Source organism: Eubalaena glacialis, chromosome 15 (assembly GCF_028564815.1).
Source record: "Eubalaena glacialis isolate mEubGla1 chromosome 15, mEubGla1.1.hap2.+ XY, whole genome shotgun sequence".
NCBI classification, from domain to species: domain Eukaryota; kingdom Metazoa; phylum Chordata; class Mammalia; order Artiodactyla; family Balaenidae; genus Eubalaena; species Eubalaena glacialis.
This window is the reverse complement of record NC_083730.1, coordinates 32294846-32319137: the sequence shown is the minus strand read 5'-3', so window position 1 is coordinate 32319137 and position 24292 is coordinate 32294846.

The window sequence follows — 24292 nt, the reverse complement described above, 5'->3', positions numbered from 1 at the left end:
CCTGCCTAACCCTCGCACAAGCAAAAGCATATTGGCCATTGGTCAAAGGCTTTCCCCACAAGCTTCACACGTTTGCTCCCATGTAGCCTCCGAAGGCCGAGTTGACCTAGCTAGGAATCAAAGTTCAGGAAAGGAACTCAGGGTCCTGGTGACTGCAGGTTGTTTCACCAGGCAGCCCAAATCGAGTACAGCCGTAAACAATGTAGTAAAGGCCTCACCCTTCAAGCCCACGTCAATTTCATAGAGAAAACACCAGGCCTCGGTGTGCTTTCCTGTGGCAAGAAAACTTTGCTTGCATTCCTTAGGAGGCACAGTGGCTCAGGACTGCCCTACCCCAAGGACTCAGGCTGTGCAGCCCGACTGGTTGAGATCAGCCCTTCTGGCTCTCACGGATGAAACCAACTAGGAAAAGAGCCTCTCCTAAGCTGGGGAACGTGGTGGCTTTTCCTAGTCTTCAAAGGAACAGCACTCTGAGGGAGAGGAGCTGCTGACGTGTGGTAGCAAAATCTCCTCTGCTGAAGAGAAACATTTCGTTGTAAGCGGGTTCCATCAGCCTTGCCACCTTTTCTCAGCTGGCTATACTGGAGGGCAGTCTGTTGGCAGACTCCCCTGAGGCCCTGCTTCCCAGGCTGTGATACACACACGCCGCCTGCTTCAGCGCAATGGGACAGCTTAAGGTAAGGTAAAAACCTCCTCTGCTGAAGAGAAACATTTCGTTGTAAGCGGGTTCCATCAGCCTTGCCACCTTTTCTCAGCGGCATTACTGGAGGGCAGTCTGTTGGCAGACTACGCTGAGGCCCTGCTTCCCAGGCTGTGATAGACACACGCCGCCTGCTTCAGCGCAAAGTGACAGCTTATGGTAAGTTAAAAACCCTGTGTTGGCAAGTGCCTTCCTATACCTCGCACAAGCACAAGCATATTGGCCATTGTTCAAAGGCTTTCCCCCAAGCTTCACACGTTTGTTCCCATCTAGCCTCCGAAGGCCGAGTTGACCTAGCTAGGAATCAAAGTTCAGCAAAGGTACTCAGGGTGCTGGTGACCGCAGGTTGTTTCACCAGGCAGCCCAAATCGATTACATCCATACACAATAGAGTAAAGGCCTCACCCTTCAAGCCCACGTCAATTTCATAGAGAAAACACCAGGCCTCGGTGTGCTTTCCTGTGGCAAGGTAACTTTGCTTGCATTCCTTAGGAGGCACAGTGGCTCAGGACTGCCCTACCCCAAGGACTCAGGCTGTGCAGCCCGACTGGTTGAGATCAGCCCTTCTGGCTCTCACGGATGAAACCAACTAGGAAAAGAGCCTCTCCTAAGCTGGGGAACGTGGTGGCTTTTCCTAGTCTTCAAAGGAACAGCACTCTGAGGGAGAGGAGCTGCTGACGTGTGGTAGCAAAATCTCCTCTGCTGAAGAGAAACATTTCGTTGTAAGCGGGTTCCCTCAGCCTTGCCACCTTTTCTCAGCTGGCTATACTGGAGGGCAGTCTGTTGGCAGACTCCCCTGAGGCCCTGCTTCCCAGGCTGTGATACACACACGCCGCCTGCTTCAGCGCAATGGGACAGCTTAAGGTAAGGTAAAAACCTCCTCTGGTGAAGAGAAAAATTTCGTGTAAGCGGGTTCCATCAGCCTTGCCACCTTTTCTCAGCTGGCATTACTGGAGGGCAGTCTGTTGGCGGACTCCCCTGAGGCCCTGCTTCCCAGGCTGTGATACACACACGCCGCCTGCTTCAGCGCAAAGGGACAGCTTAAGATAAGGTAAAAACCCTGTGTTGGCAAGTGCCTGCCTAACCCTCGCACAAGCACAAGCATATTGGCCATTGTTCAAAGGCTTTCCCCCAAGCTTCACACGTTTGTTCCCATCTAGCCTCCGAAGGCCGAGTTGACCTAGCTAGGAATCAAAGTTCAGCAAAGGTACTCAGGGTGCTGGTGACCGCAGGTTGTTTCACCAGGCAGCCCAAATCGATTACATCCATACACAATAGAGTAAAGGCCTCACCCTTCAAGCCCACGTCAATTTCATAGAGAAAACACCAGGCCTCGGTGTGCTTTCCTGTGGCAAGGAAACTTTGCTTGCATTCCTTAGGAGGCACAGTGGCTCAGGACTGCCCTACCCCAAGGACTCAGGCTGTGCAGTCCGACTGGTTGAGATCAGCCCTTCTGGCTCTCACGGATGAAACCAACTAGGAAAAGAGCCTCTCCTAAGCTGGGGAACGTGGTGGCTTTTCCTAGTCTTCAAAGGAACAGCACTCTGAGGGAGAGGAGCTGCTGACGTGTGGTAGCAAAATCTCCTCTGCTGAAGAGAAACATTTCGTTGTAAGCGGGTTCCATCAGCCTTGCCACCTTTTCTCAGCTGGCATTACTGGAGGGCAGTCTGTTGGCAGACTCCCCCGAGGCCCTGCTTCCCAGGCTGTGATACACACACGCCGCCTGCTTCAGTGCAAAGGGACAGCTTAAGGTAAGGTAAAAACCCTGTGTTGGCAAGTGCCTGCCTAACCCTCGCACAAGCAAAAGCATATTGGCCATTGGTCAAAGGCTTTCCCCACAAGCTTCACACGTTTGCTCCCATGTAGCCTCCGAAGGCCGAGTTGACCTAGCTAGGAATCAAAGTTCAGGAAAGGAACTCAGGGTCCTGGTGACTGCAGGTTGTTTCACCAGGCAGCCCAAATCGAGTACAGCCGTAAACAATGTAGTAAAGGCCTCACCCTTCAAGCCCACGTCAATTTCATAGAGAAAACACCAGGCCTCGGTGTGCTTTCCTGTGGCAAGAAAACTTTGCTTGCATTCCTTAGGAGGCACAGTGGCTCAGGACTGCCCTACCCCAAGGACTCAGGCTGTGCAGCCCGACTGGTTGAGATCAGCCCTTCTGGCTCTCACGGATGAAACCAACTAGGAAAAGAGCCTCTCCTAAGCTGGGGAACGTGGTGGCTTTTCCTAGTCTTCAAAGGAACAGCACTCTGAGGGAGAGGAGCTGCTGACGTGTGGTGGCAAAATCTCCTCTGCTGAAGAGAAACATTTCGTTGTAAGCGGGTTCCCTCAGCCTTGCCACCTTTTCTCAGCTGGCTATACTGGAGGGCAGTCTGTTGGCAGACTCCCCTGAGGCCCTGCTTCCCAGGCTGTGATACACACACGCCGCCTGCTTCAGCGCAATGGGACAGCTTAAGGTAAGGTAAAAACCTCCTCTGCTGAAGAGAAACATTTCGTTGTAAGCGGGTTCCATCAGCCTTGCCACCTTTTCTCAGCGGCATTACTGGAGGGCAGTCTGTTGGCAGACTACGCTGAGGCCCTGCTTCCCAGGCTGTGATAGACACACGCCGCCTGCTTCAGCGCAAAGTGACAGCTTATGGTAAGTTAAAAACCCTGTGTTGGCAAGTGCCTTCCTATACCTCGCACAAGCACAAGCATATTGGCCATTGTTCAAAGGCTTTCCCCCAAGCTTCACACGTTTGTTCCCATCTAGCCTCCGAAGGCCGAGTTGACCTAGCTAGGAATCAAAGTTCAGCAAAGGTACTCAGGGTGCTGGTGACCGCAGGTTGTTTCACCAGGCAGCCCAAATCGATTACATCCATACACAATAGAGTAAAGGCCTCACCCTTCAAGCCCACGTCAATTTCATAGAGAAAACACCAGGCCTCGGTGTGCTTTCCTGTGGCAAGGTAACTTTGCTTGCATTCCTTAGGAGGCACAGTGGCTCAGGACTGCCCTACCCCAAGGACTCAGGCTGTGCAGCCCGACTGGTTGAGATCAGCCCTTCTGGCTCTCACGGATGAAACCAACTAGGAAAAGAGCCTCTCCTAAGCTGGGGAACGTGGTGGCTTTTCCTAGTCTTCAAAGGAACAGCACTCTGAGGGAGAGGAGCTGCTGACGTGTGGTAGCAAAATCTCCTCTGCTGAAGAGAAACATTTCGTTGTAAGCGGGTTCCCTCAGCCTTGCCACCTTTTCTCAGCTGGCTATACTGGAGGGCAGTCTGTTGGCAGACTCCCCTGAGGCCCTGCTTCCCAGGCTGTGATACACACACGCCGCCTGCTTCAGCGCAATGGGACAGCTTAAGGTAAGGTAAAAACCTCCTCTGGTGAAGAGAAAAATTTCGTGTAAGCGGGTTCCATCAGCCTTGCCACCTTTTCTCAGCTGGCATTACTGGAGGGCAGTCTGTTGGCGGACTCCCCTGAGGCCCTGCTTCCCAGGCTGTGATACACACACGCCGCCTGCTTCAGCGCAAAGGGACAGCTTAAGGTAAGGTAAAAACCCTGTGTTGGCAAGTGCCTGCCTAACCCTCGCACAAGCACAAGCATATTGGCCATTGTTCAAAGGCTTTCCCCCAAGCTTCACACGTTTGTTCCCATCTAGCCTCCGAAGGCCGAGTTGACCTAGCTAGGAATCAAAGTTCAGCAAAGGTACTCAGGGTGCTGGTGACCGCAGGTTGTTTCACCAGGCAGCCCAAATCGATTACATCCATACACAATAGAGTAAAGGCCTCACCCTTCAAGCCCACGTCAATTTCATAGAGAAAACACCAGGCCTCGGTGTGCTTTCCTGTGGCAAGGAAACTTTGCTTGCATTCCTTAGGAGGCACAGTGGCTCAGGACTGCCCTACCCCAAGGACTCAGGCTGTGCAGTCCGACTGGTTGAGATCAGCCCTTCTGGCTCTCACGGATGAAACCAACTAGGAAAAGAGCCTCTCCTAAGCTGGGGAACGTGGTGGCTTTTCCTAGTCTTCAAAGGAACAGCACTCTGAGGGAGAGGAGCTGCTGACGTGTGGTAGCAAAATCTCCTCTGCTGAAGAGAAACATTTCGTTGTAAGCGGGTTCCATCAGCCTTGCCACCTTTTCTCAGCTGGCATTACTGGAGGGCAGTCTGTTGGCAGACTCCCCCGAGGCCCTGCTTCCCAGGCTGTGATACACACACGCCGCCTGCTTCAGCGCAAAGGGACAGCTTAAGGTAAGGTAAAAACCCTGTGTTGGCAAGTGCCTGCCTAACCCTCGCACAAGCAAAAGCATATTGGCCATTGGTCAAAGGCTTTCCCCACAAGCTTCACACGTTTGCTCCCATGTAGCCTCCGAAGGCCGAGTTGACCTAGCTAGGAATCAAAGTTCAGGAAAGGAACTCAGGGTCCTGGTGACTGCAGGTTGTTTCACCAGGCAGCCCAAATCGAGTACATCCGTACACAATGTAGTAAAGGCCTCACCCTTCAAGCCCACGTCAATTTCATAGAGAAAACACCAGGCCTCGGTGTGCTTTCCTGTGGCAAGCAAACTTTGCTTGCATTCCTTAGGAGGCACAGTGGCTCAGGACTGCCCTACCCCAAGGACTCAGGCTGTGCAGCCCGACTGGTTGAGATCAGCCCTTCTGGCTCTCACGGATGAAACCAACTAGGAAAAGAGCCTCTCCTAAGCTGGGGAACGTGGTGGCTTTTCCTAGTCTTCAAAGGAACAGCACTCTGAGGGAGAGGAGCTGCTGACGTGTGGTAGCAAAATCTCCTCTGCTGAAGAGAAACATTTCGTTGTAAGCGGGTTCCATCAGCCTTGCCACCTTTTCTCAGCTGGCTATACTGGAGGGCAGTCTGTTGGCAGACTCCCCTGAGGCCCTGCTTCCCAGGCTGTGATACACACACGCCGCCTGCTTCAGCGCAAAGGGACAGCTTAAGGTAAGGTAAAAACCTCCTCTGCTGAAGAGAAACATTTCGTTGTAAGCGGGTTCCATCAGCCTTGCCACCTTTTCTCAGCTGGCATTACTGGAGGGCAGTCTGTTGGCAGACTACCCTGAGGCCCTGCTTCCCAGGCTGTGATACACACACGCCGCCTGCTTCAGCGCAAAGGGACAGCTTAAGGTAAGGTAAAAACCCTGTGTTGGCAAGTGCCTGCCTAACCCTCGCACAAGCAAAAGCATATTGGCCATTGGTCAAAGGCTTTCCCCACAAGCTTCACACGTTTGCTCCCATGTAGCCTCCGAAGGCCGAGTTGACCTAGCTAGGAATCAAAGTTCAGGAAAGGAACTCAGGGTGCTGGTGACTGCAGGTTGTTTCTCCAGGCAGCCCAAATCGAGTACATCCATACACAATGTAGTAAAGGCCTCACCCTTCAAGCCCACGTCAATTTCATAGAGAAAACACCAGGCCTCGGTGTGCTTTCCTGTGGCAAGAAAACTTTGCTTGCATTCCTTAGGAGGCACAGTGGCTCAGGACTAGCCTACCCCAAGGACTGAGGCTGTGCAGCCCGACTGGTTGAGATCAGCCCTTCTGGCTCTCACGGATGAAACCAACTAGGAAAAGAGCCTCTCCTAAGCTGGGGAACGTGGTGGCTTTTCCTAGTCTTCAAAGGAACAGCACTCTGAGGGAGAGGAGCTGTTGACGTGTGGTAGCAAAATCTCCTCTGCTGAAGAGAAACATTTCGTTGTAAGCGGGTTCCATCAGCCTTGCCACCTTTTCTCAGCTGGCTATACTGGAGGGCAGTCTGTTGGCAGACTCCCGTGAGGCCCTGCTTCCCAGGCTGTGATAGACACACGCCGCCTGCTTCAGCGCAAAGTGACAGCTTATGGTAAGTTAAAAATCCTGTGTTGGCAAGTGCCTTCCTATACCTCGCACAAGCACAAGCATATTGGCCATTGTTCAAAGGCTTTCCCCCAAGCTTCACACGTTTGGTCCCATCTAGCCTCCGAAGGCCGAGTTGACCTAGCTAGGAATCAGAGTTCAGCAAAGGTACTCAGGGTGCTGGTGACCGCAGGTTGTTTCACCAGGCAGCCCAAATCGATTACATCCATACACAATATAGTAAAGGCCTCACCCTTCAAGCCCACGTCAATTTCATAGAGAAAACACCAGGCCTCGGTGTGCTTTCCTGTGGCAAGGAAACTTTGCTTGCATTCCTTAGGAGGCACAGTGGCTCAGGACTGCCCTACCCCAAGGACTCAGGCTGTGCAGCCCGACTGGTTGAGATCAGCCCTTCTGGCTCTCACGGATGAAACCAACTAGGAAAAGAGCCTCTCCTAAGCTGGGGAACGTGGTGGCTTTTCCTAGTCTTCAAAGGAACAGCACTCTGAGGGAGAGGAGCTGCTGACGTGTGGTAGCAAATCTCCTCTGCTGAAGAGAAACATTTCATTGTAAGCGGGTTCCATCAGCCTTGCCACCTTTTCTCAGCTGGCTATACTGGAGGGCAGTCTGTTGGCAGACTCCCCTGAGGCCCTGCTTCCCAGGCTGTGATACACACACGCCGCCTGCTTCAGCGCAAAGGGACAGCTTAAGGTAAGGTAAAAACCCTGTGTTGGCAAGTGCCTGCCTAACCCTCGCACAAGCAAAAGCATATTGGCCATTGGTCAAAGTCTTTCCCCACAAGCTTCACACGTTTGCTCCCATGTAGCCTCCGAAGGCCGAGTTGACCTAGCTAGGAATCAAAGTTCAGGAAAGGAACTCAGGGTGCTGGTGACTGCAGGTTATTTCACCAGGCAGCCCAAAAAGAGTACAACCGTACACAATGTAGTAAAGGCCTCACCCTTCAAGCCCTCGTCAATTTCATAGAGAAAACACCAGGCCTCGGTGTGCTTTCCTGTGGCAAGAAAACTTTGCTTGCATTCCTTAGGAGGCACAGTGGCTCAGGACTGCCCTACCCCAAGGACTCAGGCTGTGCAGCCCGACTGGTTGAGATCAGCCCTTCTGGCTCTCACGGATGAAACCAACTAGGAAAAGAGCCTCTCCTAAGCTGGGGAACGTGGTGGCTTTTCCTAGTCTTCAAAGGAACAGCACTGAGGGAGAGGAGCTGCTGACGTGTGGTACCAAATCTCCTCTGCTGAAGAGAAACATTTCGTTGTAAGCGGGTTCCATCAGCCTTGCCACCTTTTCTCAGCTGGCATTACTGGAGGGCAGTCTGTTGGCAGACTCCCCCGAGGCCCTGCTTCCCAGGCTGTGATACACACACGCCGCCTGCTTCAGCGCAAAGGGACAGCTTATGGTAAGTTAAAAACCCTGTGTTGGCAAGTGCCTTCCTATACCTCACACAAGCACAAGCATATTGGCCATTGTTCAAAGTCTTTCCCCCAATCTTCACACGTTTGTTCCCATCTAGCCTCCGAAGGCCGAGTTGACCTAGCTAGGAATCAAAGTTCAGCAAAGGTACTCAGGGTGCTGGTGACCGCAGGTTGTTTCACCAGGCAGCCCTAATCGATTACATCCATCCACAATATAGTAAAGGCCTCACCCTTCAAGCCCACGTCAATTTCATAGAGAAAACACCAGGCCTCGGTGTGCTTTCCTGTGGCAAGGAAACTTTGCTTGCATTCCTTAGGAGGCACAGTGGCTCAGGACTGCCCTACCCCAAGGACTCAGGCTGTGCAGCCCGACTGGTTGAGATCAGCCCTTCTGGCTCTCACGGATGAAACCAACTAGGAAAAGAGCCTCTCCTAAGCTGGGGAACGTGGTGGCTTTTCCTAGTCTTCAAAGGAACAGCACTCTGAGGGAGAGGAGCTGCTGACGTGTGGTAGCAAAATCTCCTCTGCTGAAGAGAAATATTTCGTTGTAAGCGGGTTCCATCAGCCTTGCCACCTTTTCTCAGCTGGCTATACTGGAGGGCAGTCTGTTGGCGGACTCCCCTGAGGCCCTGCTTCCCAGGCTGTGATACACACACGCCGCCTGCTTCAGCGCAAAGGGACAGCTTAAGGTAAGGTAAAAACCCTGTGTTGGCAAGTGCCTGCCTAACCCTCGCACAAGCAAAAGCATATTGGCCATTGGTCAAAGGCTTTCCCCACAAGCTTCACACGTTTGCTCCCATGTAGCCTCCGAAGGCCGAGTTGACCTAGCTAGGAATCAAAGTTCAGGAAAGGAACTCAGGGTGCTGGTGACTGCAGGTTGTTTCACCAGGCAGCCCAAATCGAGTACATCCGTACACAATGTAGTAAAGGCCTCACCCTTCAAGCCCACGTCAATTTCATAGAGAAAACACCAGGCCTCGGTGTGCTTTCCTGTGGCAAGAAAACTTTGCTTGCATTCCTTAGGAGGCACAGTGGCTCAGGACTGCCCTACCCCAAGGACTCAGGCTGTGCAGCCCGACTGGTTGAGATCAGCCCTTCTGGCTCTCACGGATGAAACCAACTAGGAAAAGAGCCTCTCCTAAGCTGGGGAACGTGGTGGCTTTTCCTAGTCTTCAAAGGAACAGCACTCTGAGGGAGAGGAGCTGCTGACGTGTGGTAGCAAAATCTCCTCTGCTGAAGAGAAACATTTCGTTGTAAGCGGGTTCCATCAGCCTTGCCACCTTTTCTCAGCTGGCATTACTGGAGGGCAGTCTGTTGGCAGACTCCCCTGAGGCCCTGCTTCCCAGGCTGTGATACACACACGCCGCCTGCTTCAGCGCAATGGGACAGCTTAAGGTAAGGTAAAAACCTCCTCTGCTAAAGAGAAACATTTCGTTGTAAGCGGGTTCCATCAGCCTTGCCACCTTTTCTCAGCTGGCATTACTGGAGGGCAGTCTGTTGGCAGACTACCCTGAGGCCCTGCTTCCCAGGCTGTGATAGACACACGCCGCCTGCTTCAGCGCAAAGTGACAGCTTATGGTAAGTTAAAAACCCTGTGTTGGCAAGTGCCTTCCTATACCTCGCACAAGCACAAGCATATTGGCCATTGTTCAAAGGCTTTCCCCCAAGCTTCACACGTTTGTTCCCATCTAGCCTCCGAAGGCCGAGTTGACCTAGCTAGGAATCAAAGTTCAGCAAAGGTACTCAGGGTGCTGGTGACCGCAGGTTGTTTCACCAGGCAGCCCAAATCGATTACATCCATACACAATAGAGTAAAGGCCTCACCCTTCAAGCCCACGTCAATTTCATAGAGAAAACACCAGGCCTCGGTGTGCTTTCCTGTGGCAAGGAAACTTTGCTTGCATTCCTTAGGAGGCACAGTGGCTCAGGACTGCCCTACCCCAAGGACTCAGGCTGTGCAGTCCGACTGGTTGAGATCAGCCCTTCTGGCTCTCACGGATGAAACCAACTAGGAAAAGAGCCTCTCCTAAGCTGGGGAACGTGGTGGCTTTTCCTAGTCTTCAAAGGAACAGCACTCTGAGGGAGAGGAGCTGCTGACGTGTGGTAGCAAAATCTCCTCTGCTGAAGAGAAACATTTCGTTGTAAGCGGGTTCCATCAGCCTTGCCACCTTTTCTCAGCTGGCATTACTGGAGGGCAGTCTGTTGGCAGACTCCCCCGAGGCCCTGCTTCCCAGGCTGTGATACACACACGCCGCCTGCTTCAGCGCAAAGGGACAGCTTAAGGTAAGGTAAAAACCCTGTGTTGGCAAGTGCCTGCCTAACCCTCGCACAAGCAAAAGCATATTGGCCATTGGTCAAAGGCTTTCCCCACAAGCTTCACACGTTTGCTCCCATGTAGCCTCCGAAGGCCGAGTTGACCTAGCTAGGAATCAAAGTTCAGGAAAGGAACTCAGGGTCCTGGTGACTGCAGGTTGTTTCACCAGGCAGCCCAAATCGAGTACATCCGTACACAATGTAGTAAAGGCCTCACCCTTCAAGCCCACGTCAATTTCATAGAGAAAACACCAGGCCTCGGTGTGCTTTCCTGTGGCAAGAAAACTTTGCTTGCATTCCTTAGGAGGCACAGTGGCTCAGGACTGCCCTACCCCAAGGACTCAGGCTGTGCAGCCCGACTGGTTGAGATCAGCCCTTCTGGCTCTCACGGATGAAACCAACTAGGAAAAGAGCCTCTCCTAAGCTGGGGAACGTGGTGGCTTTTCCTAGTCTTCAAAGGAACAGCACTCTGAGGGAGAGGAGCTGCTGACATGTGGTAGCAAAATCTCCTCTGCTGAAGAGAAACATTTCGTTGTAAGCGGGTTCCATCAGCCTTGCCACCTTTTCTCAGCTGGCATTACTGGAGGGCAGTCTGTTGGCAGACTCCCCTGAGGCCCTGCTTCCCAGGCTGTGATACACACACGCCGCCTGCTTCAGCGCAATGGGACAGCTTAAGGTAAGGTAAAAACCTCCTCTGCTGAAGAGAAACATTTCGTTGTAAGCGGGTTCCATCAGCCTTGCCACCTTTTCTCAGCTGGCATTACTGGAGGGCAGTCTGTTGGCAGACTCCCCTGAGGCCCTGCTTCCCAGGCTGTGATACACACACGCCGCCTGCTTCAGCGCAAAGGGACAGCTTAAGGTAAGGTAAAAACCCTGTGTTGGCAAGTGCCTGCCTAACCCTCGCACAAGCAAAAGCATATTGGCCATTGGTCAAAGGCTTTCCCCACAAGCTTCACACTTTTGCTCCCATGTAGCCTCCGAAGGCCGAGTTGACCTAGCTAGGAATCAAAGTTCAGGAAAGGAACTCAGGGTGCTGGTGACTGCAGGTTATTTCACCAGGCAGCCCAAAAAGAGTACAACCGTACACAATGTAGTAAAGGCCTCACCCTTCAAGCCCTCGTCAATTTCATAGAGAAAACACCAGGCCTCGGTGTGCTTTCCTGTGGCAAGAAAACTTTGCTTGCATTCCTTAGGAGGCACAGTGGCTCAGGACTGCCCTACCCCAAGGACTCAGGCTGTGCAGCCAGACTGGTTGAGATCAGCCCTTCTGGCTCTCACGGATGAAACCAACTAGGAAAAGAGCCTCTCCTAAGCTGGGGAACGTGGTGGCTTTTCCTAGTCTTCAAAGGAACAGCACTGAGGGAGAGGAGCTGCTGACGTGTGGTACCAAATCTCCTCTGCTGAAGAGAAACATTTCGTTGTAAGCGGGTTCCATCAGCCTTGCCACCTTTTCTCAGCTGGCATTACTGGAGGGCAGTCTGTTGGCAGACTCCCCCGAGGCCCTGCTTCCCAGGCTGTGATACACACACGCCGCCTGCTTCAGCGCAAAGGGACAGCTTATGGTAAGTTAAAAACCCTGTGTTGGCAAGTGCCTTCCTATACCTCACACAAGCACAAGCATATTGGCCATTGTTCAAAGTCTTTCCCCCAATCTTCACACGTTTGTTCCCATCTAGCCTCCGAAGGCCGAGTTGACCTAGCTAGGAATCAAAGTTCAGCAAAGGTACTCAGGGTGCTGGTGACCGCAGGTTGTTTCACCAGGCAGCCCTAATCGATTACATCCATCCACAATATAGTAAAGGCCTCACCCTTCAAGCCCACGTCAATTTCATAGAGAAAACACCAGGCCTCGGTGTGCTTTCCTGTGGCAAGGAAACTTTGCTTGCATTCCTTAGGAGGCACAGTGGCTCAGGACTGCCCTACCCCAAGGACTCAGGCTGTGCAGCCCGACTGGTTGAGATCAGCCCTTCTGGCTCTCACGGATGAAACCAACTAGGAAAAGAGCCTCTCCTAAGCTGGGGAACGTGGTGGCTTTTCCTAGTCTTCAAAGGAACAGCACTCTGAGGGAGAGGAGCTGCTGACGTGTGGTAGCAAAATCTCCTCTGCTGAAGAGAAATATTTCGTTGTAAGCGGGTTCCATCAGCCTTGCCACCTTTTCTCAGCTGGCTATACTGGAGGGCAGTCTGTTGGCGGACTCCCCTGAGGCCCTGCTTCCCAGGCTGTGATACACACACGCCGCCTGCTTCAGCGCAAAGGGACAGCTTAAGGTAAGGTAAAAACCCTGTGTTGGCAAGTGCCTGCCTAACCCTCGCACAAGCAAAAGCATATTGGCCATTGGTCAAAGGCTTTCCCCACAAGCTTCACACGTTTGCTCCCATGTAGCCTCCGAAGGCCGAGTTGACCTAGCTAGGAATCAAAGTTCAGGAAAGGAACTCAGGGTGCTGGTGACTGCAGGTTGTTTCACCAGGCAGCCCAAATCGAGTACATCCGTACACAATGTAGTAAAGGCCTCACCCTTCAAGCCCACGTCAATTTCATAGAGAAAACACCAGGCCTCGGTGTGCTTTCCTGTGGCAAGAAAACTTTGCTTGCATTCCTTAGGAGGCACAGTGGCTCAGGACTGCCCTACCCCAAGGACTCAGGCTGTGCAGCCCGACTGGTTGAGATCAGCCCTTCTGGCTCTCACGGATGAAACCAACTAGGAAAAGAGCCTCTCCTAAGCTGGGGAACGTGGTGGCTTTTCCTAGTCTTCAAAGGAACAGCACTCTGAGGGAGAGGAGCTGCTGACGTGTGGTAGCAAAATCTCCTCTGCTGAAGAGAAACATTTCGTTGTAAGCGGGTTCCATCAGCCTTGCCACCTTTTCTCAGCTGGCTATACTGGAGGGCAGTCTGTTGGCAGACTCCCCTGAGGCCCTGCTTCCCAGGCTGTGATACACACACGCCGCCTGCTTCAGCGCAATGGGACAGCTTAAGGTAAGGTAAAAACCTCCTCTGCTGAAGAGAAACATTTCGTTGTAAGCGGGTTCCATCAGCCTTGCCACCTTTTCTCAGCGGCATTACTGGAGGGCAGTCTGTTGGCAGACTCCCCTGAGGCCCTGCTTCCCAGGCTGTGATAGACACACGCCGCCTGCTTCAGCGCAAAGTGACAGCTTATGGTAAGTTAAAAACCCTGTGTTGGCAAGTGCCTTCCTATACCTCGCACAAGCACAAGCATATTCGCCATTGTTCAACGTCTTTCCCCCAAGCTTCACACGTTTGTTCCCATCTAGACTCCGAAGGCCGAGTTGACCTAGCTAGGAATCAAAGTTCAGGAAAGGAACTCAGGGTGCTGGTGACTGCAGGTTGTTTCACCAGGCAGCCCAAATCGAGTACATCCATACACAATGTAGTAAAGGCCTCACCCTTCAAGCCCACGTCAATTTCATAGAGAAAACACTAGGCCTCGGTGTGCTTTCCTGTGGCAAGAAAACTTTGCTTGCATTCCTTAGGAGGCACAGTGGCTCAGGACTGCCCTACCCCAAGGACTCAGGCTGTGCAGCCCGACTGGTCGAGATCAGCCCTTCTGGCTCTCACGGATGAAACCAACTAGGAAAAGAGCCTCTCCTAAGCTGGGGAACGTGGTGGCTTTTCCTAGTCTTCAAAGGAACAGCACTCTGAGGGAGAGGAGCTGCTGACGTGTGGTAGCAAAATCTCCTCTGCTGAAGAGAAACATTTCGTTGTAAGCGGGTTCCATCAGCCTTGCCACCTTTTCTCAGCTGGCATTACTGGAGGGCAGTCTGTTGGCAGACTCCCCTGAGGCCCTGCTTCCCAGGCTGTGATACACACACGCCGCCTGCTTCAGCGCAATGGGACAGCTTAAGGTAAGGTAAAAACCTCCTCTGCTAAAGAGAAACATTTCGTTGTAAGCGGGTTCCATCAGCCTTGCCACCTTTTCTCAGCTGGCATTACTGGAGGGCAGTCTGTTGGCAGACTACCCTGAGGCCCTGCTTCCCAGGCTGTGATAGACACACGCCGCCTGCTTCAGCGCAAAGTGACAGCTTATGGTAAGTTAAAAACCCTGTGTTGGCAAGTGCCTTCCTATACCTCGCACAAGCACAAGCATATTGGCCATTGTTCAAAGGCTTTCCCCCAAGCTTCACACGTTTGTTCCCATCTAGCCTCCGAAGGCCGAGTTGACCTAGCTAGGAATCAAAGTTCAGCAAAGGTACTCAGGGTGCTGGTGACCGCAGGTTGTTTCACCAGGCAGCCCAAATCGATTACATCCATACACAATAGAGTAAAGGCCTCACCCTTCAAGCCCACGTCAATTTCATAGAGAAAACACCAGGCCTCGGTGTGCTTTCCTGTGGCAAGGAAACTTTGCTTGCATTCCTTAGGAGGCACAGTGGCTCAGGACTGCCCTACCCCAAGGACTCAGGCTGTGCAGTCCGACTGGTTGAGATCAGCCCTTCTGGCTCTCACGGATGAAACCAACTAGGAAAAGAGCCTCTCCTAAGCTGGGGAACGTGGTGGCTTTTCCTAGTCTTCAAAGGAACAGCACTCTGAGGGAGAGGAGCTGCTGACGTGTGGTAGCAAAATCTCCTCTGCTGAAGAGAAACATTTCGTTGTAAGCGGGTTCCATCAGCCTTGCCACCTTTTCTCAGCTGGCATTACTGGAGGGCAGTCTGTTGGCAGACTCCCCCGAGGCCCTGCTTCCCAGGCTGTGATACACACACGCCGCCTGCTTCAGCGCAAAGGGACAGCTTAAGGTAAGGTAAAAACCCTGTGTTGGCAAGTGCCTGCCTAACCCTCGCACAAGCAAAAGCATATTGGCCATTGGTCAAAGGCTTTCCCCACAAGCTTCACACGTTTGCTCCCATGTAGCCTCCGAAGGCCGAGTTGACCTAGCTAGGAATCAAAGTTCAGGAAAGGAACTCAGGGTCCTGGTGACTGCAGGTTGTTTCACCAGGCAGCCCAAATCGAGTACATCCGTACACAATGTAGTAAAGGCCTCACCCTTCAAGCCCACGTCAATTTCATAGAGAAAACACCAGGCCTCGGTGTGCTTTCCTGTGGCAAGAAAACTTTGCTTGCATTCCTTAGGAGGCACAGTGGCTCAGGACTGCCCTACCCCAAGGACTCAGGCTGTGCAGCCCGACTGGTTGAGATCAGCCCTTCTGGCTCTCACGGATGAAACCAACTAGGAAAAGAGCCTCTCCTAAGCTGGGGAACGTGGTGGCTTTTCCTAGTCTTCAAAGGAACAGCACTCTGAGGGAGAGGAGCTGCTGACGTGTGGTAGCAAAATCTCCTCTGCTGAAGAGAAACATTTCGTTGTAAGCGGGTTCCATCAGCCTTGCCACCTTTTCTCAGCTGGCATTACTGGAGGGCAGTCTGTTGGCAGACTCCCCTGAGGCCCTGCTTCCCAGGCTGTGATACACACACGCCGCCTGCTTCAGCGCAATGGGACAGCTTAAGGTAAGGTAAAAACCTCCTCTGCTGAAGAGAAACATTTCGTTGTAAGCGGGTTCCATCAGCCTTGCCACCTTTTCTCAGCTGGCATTACTGGAGGGCAGTCTGTTGGCAGACTCCCCTGAGGCCCTGCTTCCCAGGCTGTGATACACACACGCCGCCTGCTTCAGCGCAAAGGGACAGCTTAAGGTAAGGTAAAAACCCTGTGTTGGCAAGTGCCTGCCTAACCCTCGCACAAGCAAAAGCATATTGGCCATTGGTCAAAGGCTTTCCCCACAAGCTTCACACGTTTGCTCCCATGTAGCCTCCGAAGGCCGAGTTGACCTAGCTAGGAATCAAAGTTCAGGAAAGGAACTCAGGGTGCTGGTGACTGCAGGTTGTTTCACCAGGCAGCCCAAATCGAGTACATCCGTACACAATGTAGTAAAGGCCTCACCCTTCAAGCCCACGTCAATTTCATAGAGAAAACACCAGGCCTCGGTGTGCTTTCCTGTGGCAAGAAAACTTTGCTTGCATTCCTTAGGAGGCACAGTGGCTCAGGACTGCCCTACCCCAAGGACTCAGGCTGTGCAGCCCGACTGGTTGAGATCAGCCCTTCTGGCTCTCACGGATGAAACCAACTAGGAAAAGAGCCTCTCCTAAGCTGGGGAACGTGGTGGCTTTTCCTAGTCTTCAAAGGAACAGCACTCTGAGGGAGAGGAGCTGCTGACGTGTGGTAGCAAAATCTCCTCTGCTGAAGAGAAATATTTCGTTGTAAGCGGGTTCCATCAGCCTTGCCACCTTTTCTCAGCTGGCTATACTGGAGGGCATTCTGTTGGCAGACTCCCCTGAGGCCCTGCTTCCCAGGCTGTGATACACACACGCCGCCTGCTTCAGCGCAATGGGACAGCTTAAGGTAAGGTAAAAACCTCCTCTGGTGAAGAGGAACATTTCGTGTAAGCGGGTTCCATCAGCCTTGCCACCTTTTCTCAGCTGGCATTACTGGAGGGCAGTCTGTTGGCGGACTCCCCTGAGGCCCTGCTTCCCAGGCTGTGATACACACACGCCGCCTGCTTCAGCGCAAAGGGACAGCTTAAGGTAAGGTAAAAACCCTGTGTTGGCAAGTGCCTGCCTAACCCTCGCACAAGCAAAAGCATATTGGCCATTGGTCAAAGGCTTTCCCCACAAGCTTCACACGTTTGCTCCCATGTAGCCTCCGAAGGCCGAGTTGACCTAGCTAGGAATCAAAGTTCAGGAAAGGAACTCAGGGTGCTGGTGACTGCAGGTTGTTTCACCAGGCAGCCCAAGTCGAGTACATCCGTACACAATGTAGTAAAGGCCTCACCCTTCAAGCCCTCGTCAATTTCATAGAGAAAACACCAGGCCTCGGTGTGCTTTCCTGTGGCAAGAAAACTTTGCTTGCATTCCTTAGGAGGCACAGTGGCTCAGGACTGCCCTACCCCAAGGACTCAGGCTGTGCAGCCCGACTGGTTGAGATCAGCCCTTCTGGCTCTCACGGATGAAACCAACTAGGAAAAGAGCCTCTCCTAAGCTGGGGAACGTGGTGGCTTTTCCTAGTCTTCAAAGGAACAGCACTCTGAGGGAGAGGAGCTGCTGACGTGTGGTAGCAAAATCTCCTCTGCTGAAGAGAAACATTTCGTTGTAAGCGGGTTCCATCAGCCTTGCCACCTTTTCTCAGCTGGCATTACTGGAGGGCAGTCTGTTGGCAGACTCCCCTGAGGCCCTGCTTCCCAGGCTGTGATACACACACGCCGCCTGCTTCAGCGCAATGGGACAGCTTAAGGTAAGGTAAAAACCTCCTCTGCTAATGAGAAACATTTCGTTGTAAGCGGGTTCCATCAGCCTTGCCACCTTTTCTCAGCTGGCATTACTGGAGGGCAGTCTGTTGGCAGACTACCCTGAGGCCCTGCTTCCCAGGCTGTGATAGACACACGCCGCCTGCTTCAGCGCAAAGTGACAGCTTATGGTAAGTTAAAAACCCTGTGTTGGCAAGTGCCTTCCTATACCTCGCACAAGCACAAGCATATTGGCCATTGTTCAAAGGCTTTCCCCCAAGCTTCACACGTTTGTTCCCATCTAGCCTCCGGAGGCCGAGTTGACCTAGCTAGGAATCAAAGTTCAGCAAAGGTACTCAGGGTGCTGGTGACCGCAGGTTGTTTCACCAGGCAGCCCAAATCGATTACATCCATACACAATAGAGTAAAGGCCTCACCCTTCAAGCCGACGTCAATTTCATAGAGAAAACACCAGGCCTCGGTGTGCTTTCCTGTGGCAAGGAAACTTTGCTTGCATTCCTTAGGAGGCACAGTGGCTCAGGACTGCCCTACCCCAAGGACTCAGGCTGTGCAGTCCGACTGGTTGAGATCAGCCCTTCTGGCTCTCACGGATGAAACCAACTAGGAAAAGAGCCTCTCCTAAGCTGGGGAACGTGGTGGCTTTTCCTAGTCTTCAAAGGAACAGCACTCTTAGGGAGAGGAGCTGCTGACGTGTGGTAGCAAAATCTCCTCTGCTGAAGAGAAACATTTCGTTGTAAGCGGGTTCCATCAGCCTTGCCACCTTTTCTCAGCTGGCATTACTGGAGGGCAGTCTGTTGGCAGACTCCCCCGAGGCCCTGCTTCCCAGGCTGTGATACACACACGCCGCCTGCTTCAGCGCAAAGGGACAGCTTAAGGTAAGGTAAAAACCCTGTGTTGGCAAGTGCCTGCCTAACCCTCGCACAAGCAAAAGCATATTGGCCATTGGTCAAAGGCTTTCCCCACAAGCTTCACACGTTTGCTCCCATGTAGCCTCCGAAGGCCGAGTTGACCTAGCTAGGAATCAAAGTTCAGGAAAGGAACTCAGGGTCCTGGTGACTGCAGGTTGTTTCACCAGGCAGCCCAAATCGAGTACATCCGTACACAATGTAGTAAAGGCCTCACCCTTCAAGCCCACGTCAATTTCATAGAGAAAACACCAGGCCTCGGTGTGCTTTCCTGTGGCAAGAAAACTTTGCTTGCATTCCTTAGGAGGCACAGTGGCTCAGGACTGCCCTACCCCAAGGACTCAGGCTGTGCAGCCCGACTGGTTGAGATCAGCCCTTCTGGCTCTCACGGATGAAACCAACTAGGAAAAGAGCCTCTCCTAAGCTGGGGAACGTGGTGGCTTTTCCTAGTCTTCAAAGGAACAGCACTCTGAGGGAGAGGAGCTGCTGACATGTGGTAGCAAAATCTCCTCTGCTGAAGAGAAACATTTCGTTGTAAGCGGGTTCCATCAGCCTTGCCACCTTTTCTCAGCTGGCATTACTGGAGGGCAGTCTGTTGGCAGACTCCCCTGAGGCCCTGCTTCCCAGGCTGTGATACACACACGCCGCCTGCTTCAGCGCAATGGGACAGCTTAAGGTAAGGTAAAAACCTCCTCTGCTGAAGAGAAACATTTCGTTGTAAGCGGGTTCCATCAGCCTTGCCACCTTTTCTCAGCTGGCATTACTGGAGGGCAGTCTGTTGGCAGACTCCCCTGAGGCCCTGCTTCCCAGGCTGTGATACACACACGCCGCCTGCTTCAGCGCAAAGGGACAGCTTAAGGTAAGGTAAAAACCCTGTGTTGGCAAGTGCCTGCCTAACCCTCGCACAAGCAAAAGCATATTGGCCATTGGTCAAAGGCTTTCCCCACAAGCTTCACACGTTTGCTCCCATGTAGCCTCCGAAGGCCGAGTTGACCTAGCTAGGAATCAAAGTTCAGGAAAGGAACTCAGGGTGCTGGTGACTGCAGGTTGTTTCACCAGGCAGCCCAAATCGAGTACATCCGTACACAATGTAGTAAAGGCCTCACCCTTCAAGCCCACGTCAATTTCATAGAGAAAACACCAGGCCTCGGTGTGCTTTCCTGTGGCAAGAAAACTTTGCTTGCATTCCTTAGGAGGCACAGTGGCTCAGGACTGCCCTACCCCAAGGACTCAGGCTGTGCAGCCCGACTGGTTGAGATCAGCCCTTCTGGCTCTCACGGATGAAACCAACTAGGAAAAGAGCCTCTCCTAAGCTGGGGAACGTGGTGGCTTTTCCTAGTCTTCAAAGGAACAGCACTCTGAGGGAGAGGAGCTGCTGACGTGTGGTAGCAAAATCTCCTCTGCTGAAGAGAAATATTTCGTTGTAAGCGGGTTCCATCAGCCTTGCCACCTTTTCTCAGCTGGCTATACTGGAGGGCATTCTGTTGGCAGACTCCCCTGAGGCCCTGCTTCCCAGGCTGTGATACACACACGCCGCCTGCTTCAGCGCAATGGGACAGCTTAAGGTAAGGTAAAAACCTCCTCTGGTGAAGAGGAACATTTCGTGTAAGCGGGTTCCATCAGCCTTGCCACCTTTTCTCAGCTGGCATTACTGGAGGGCAGTCTGTTGGCGGACTCCCCTGAGGCCCTGCTTCCCAGGCTGTGATACACACACGCCGCCTGCTTCAGCGCAAAGGGACAGCTTAAGGTAAGGTAAAAACCCTGTGTTGGCAAGTGCCTGCCTAACCCTCGCACAAGCAAAAGCATATTGGCCATTGGTCAAAGGCTTTCCCCACAAGCTTCACACGTTTGCTCCCATGTAGCCTCCGAAGGCCGAGTTGACCTAGCTAGGAATCAAAGTTCAGGAAAGGAACTCAGGGTGCTGGTGACTGCAGGTTGTTTCACCAGGCAGCCCAAGTCGAGTACATCCGTACACAATGTAGTAAAGGCCTCACCCTTCAAGCCCTCGTCAATTTCATAGAGAAAACACCAGGCCTCGGTGTGCTTTCCTGTGGCAAGAAAACTTTGCTTGCATTCCTTAGGAGGCACAGTGGCTCAGGACTGCCCTACCCCAAGGACTCAGGCTGTGCAGCCCGACTGGTTGAGATCAGCCCTTCTGGCTCTCACGGATGAAACCAACTAGGAAAAGAGCCTCTCCTAAGCTGGGGAACGTGGTGGCTTTTCCTAGTCTTCAAAGGAACAGCACTCTGACGGAGAGGAGCTGCTGACGTGTGGTAGCAAAATCTCCTCTGCTGAAGAGAAACATTTCGTTGTAAGCGGGTTCCATCAGCCTTGCCACCTTTTCTCAGCTGGCATTACTGGAGGGCAGTCTGTTGGCAGACTCCCCTGAGGCCCTGCTTCCCAGGCTGTGATACACACACGCCGCCTGCTTCAGCGCAATGGGACAGCTTAAGGTAAGGTAAAAACCTCCTCTGCTGAAGAGAAACATTTCGTTGTAAGCGGGTTCCATCAGCCTTGCCACCTTTTCTCAGCTGGCATTACTGGAGGGCAGTCTGTTGGCAGACTACCCTGAGGCCCTGCTTCCCAGGCTGTGATAGACACACGCCGCCTGCTTCAGCGCAAAGTGACAGCTTATGGTAAGTTAAAAACCCTGTGTTGGCAAGTGCCTTCCTATACCTCACACAAGCACAAGCATATTGGCCATTGGTCAAAGGCTTTCCCCACAAGCTTCACACGTTTGCTCCCATGTAGCCTCCGAAGGCCGAGTTGACCTAGCTAGGAATCAAAGTTCAGGAAAGGAACTCAGGGTGCTGGTGACTGCAGGTTGTTTCACCAGGCAGCCCAAATCGAGTACATCCGTACACAATGTAGTAAAGGCCTCACCCTTCAAGCCCACGTCAATTTCATAGAGAAAACACCAGGCCTCGGTGTGCTTTCCTGTGGCAAGAAAACTTTGCTTGCATTCCTTAGGAGGCACAGTGGCTCAGGACTGCCCTACCCCAAGGACTCAGGCTGTGCAGCCCGACTGGTTGAGATCAGCCCTTCTGGCTCTCACGGATGAAACCAACTAGGAAAAGAGCCTCTCCTAAGCTGGGGAACGTGGTGGCTTTTCCTAGTCTTCAAAGGAACAGCACTCTGAGGGAGAGGAGCTGCTGACGTGTGGTAGCAAAATCTCCTCTGCTGAAGAGAAATATTTCGTTGTAAGCGGGTTCCATCAGCCTTGCCACCTTTTCTCAGCTGGCTATACTGGAGGGCATTCTGTTGGCAGACTCCCCTGAGGCCCTGCTTCCCAGGCTGTGATACACACACGCCGCCTGCTTCAGCGCAATGGGACAGCTTAAGGTAAGGTAAAAACCTCCTCTGGTGAAGAGGAACATTTCGTGTAAGCGGGTTCCATCAGCCTTGCCACCTTTTCTCAGCTGGCATTACTGGAGGGCAGTCTGTTGGCGGACTCCCCTGAGGCCCTGCTTCCCAGGCTGTGATACACACACGCCGCCTGCTTCAGCGCAAAGGGACAGCTTAAGGTAAGGTAAAAACCCTGTGTTGGCAAGTGCCTGCCTAACCCTCGCACAAGCAAAAGCATATTGGCCATTGGTCAAAGGCTTTCCCCACAAGCTTCACACGTTTGCTCCCATGTAGCCTCCGAAGGCCGAGTTGACCTAGCTAGGAATCAAAGTTCAGGAAAGGAACTCAGGGTGCTGGTGACTGCAGGTTGTTTCACCAGGCAGCCCAAGTCGAGTACATCCGTACACAATGTAGTAAAGGCCTCACCCTTCAAGCCCTCGTCAATTTCATAGAGAAAACACCAGGCCTCGGTGTGCTTTCCTGTGGCAAGAAAACTTTGCTTGCATTCCTTAGGAGGCACAGTGGCTCAGGACTGCCCTACCCCAAGGACTCAGGCTGTGCAGCCCGACTGGTTGAGATCAGCCCTTCTGGCTCTCACGGATGAAACCAACTAGGAAAAGAGCCTCTCCTAAGCTGGGGAACGTGGTGGCTTTTCCTAGTCTTCAAAGGAACAGCACTCTGACGGAGAGGAGCTGCTGACGTGTGGTAGCAAAATCTCCTCTGCTGAAGAGAAACATTTCGTTGTAAGCGGGTTCCATCAGCCTTGCCACCTTTTCTCAGCTGGCATTACTGGAGGGCAGTCTGTTGGCAGACTCCCCTGAGGCCCTGCTTCCCAGGCTGTGATACACACACGCCGCCTGCTTCAGCGCAATGGGACAGCTTAAGGTAAGGTAAAAACCTCCTCTGCTGAAGAGAAACATTTCGTTGTAAGCGGGTTCCATCAGCCTTGCCACCTTTTCTCAGCTGGCATTACTGGAGGGCAGTCTGTTGGCAGACTACCCTGAGGCCCTGCTTCCCAGGCTGTGATAGACACACGCCGCCTGCTTCAGCGCAAAGTGACAGCTTATGGTAAGTTAAAAACCCTGTGTTGGCAAGTGCCTTCCTATACCTCACACAAGCACAAGCATATTGGCCATTGTTCAAAGGCTTTCCCCCAAGCTTCACACGTTTGTTCCCATCTAGCCTCCGAAGGCCGAGTTGACCTAGCTAGGAATCAAAGTTCAGCAAAGGTACTCAGGGTGCTGGTGACCGCAGGTTGTTTCACCAGGCAGCCCAAATCGATTACATCCATACACAATAGAGTAAAGGCCTCACCCTTCAAGCCCACGTCAATTTCATAGAGAAAACACCAGGCCTCGGTGTGCTTTCCTGTGGCAAGGAAACTTTGCTTGCATTCCTTAGGAGGCACAGTGGCTCAGGACTGCCCTACCCCAAGGACTCAGGCTGTGCAGCCCGACTGGTTGAGATCAGCCCTTCTGGCTCTCACGGATGAAACCAACTAGGAAAAGAGCCTCTCCTAAGCTGGGGAACGTGGTGGCTTTTCCTAGTCTTCAAAGGAACAGCACTCTGAGGGAGAGGAGCTGCTGACGTGTGGTAGCAAAATCTCCTCTGCTGAAGAGAAACATTTCGTTGTAAGCGGGTTCCCTCAGCCTTGCCACCTTTTCTCAGCTGGCTATACTGGAGGGCAGTCTGTTGGCAGACTCCCCTGAGGCCCTGCTTCCCAGGCTGTGATACACACACGCCGCCTGCTTCAGCGCAATGGGACAGCTTAAGGTAAGGTAAAAACCTCCTCTGGTGAAGAGAAAAATTTCGTGTAAGCGGGTTCCATCAGCCTTGCCACCTTTTCTCAGCTGGCATTACTGGAGGGCAGTCTGTTGGCGGACTCCAATGAGGCCCTGCTTCCCAGGCTGTGATACACACACGCCCCCTGCTTCAGCGCAAAGGGACAGCTTAAGGTAAGGTAAAAACCCTGTGTTGGCAAGTGCCTGCCTAACCCTCGCACAAGCACAAGCATATTGGCCATTGTTCAAAGGCTTTCCCCCAAGCTTCACACGTTTGTTCCCATCTAGCCTCCGAAGGCCGAGTTGACCTAGCTAGGAATCAAAGTTCAGCAAAGGTACTCAGGGTGCTGGTGACCGCAGGTTGTTTCACCAGGCAGCCCAAATCGATTACATCCATACACAATAGAGTAAAGGCCTCACCCTTCAAGCCCACGTCAATTTCATAGAGAAAACACCAGGCCTCGGTGTGCTTTCCTGTGGCAAGGAAACTTTGCTTGCATTCCTTAGGAGGCACAGTGGCTCAGGACTGCCCTACCCCAAGGACTCAGGCTGTGCAGTCCGACTGGTTGAGATCAGCCCTTCTGGCTCTCACGGATGAAACCAACTAGGAAAAGAGCCTCTCCTAAGCTGGGGAACGTGGTGGCTTTTCCTAGTCTTCAAAGGAACAGCACTCTGAGGGAGAGGAGCTGCTGACGTGTGGTAGCAAAATCTCCTCTGCTGAAGAGAAACATTTCGTTGTAAGCGGGTTCCATCAG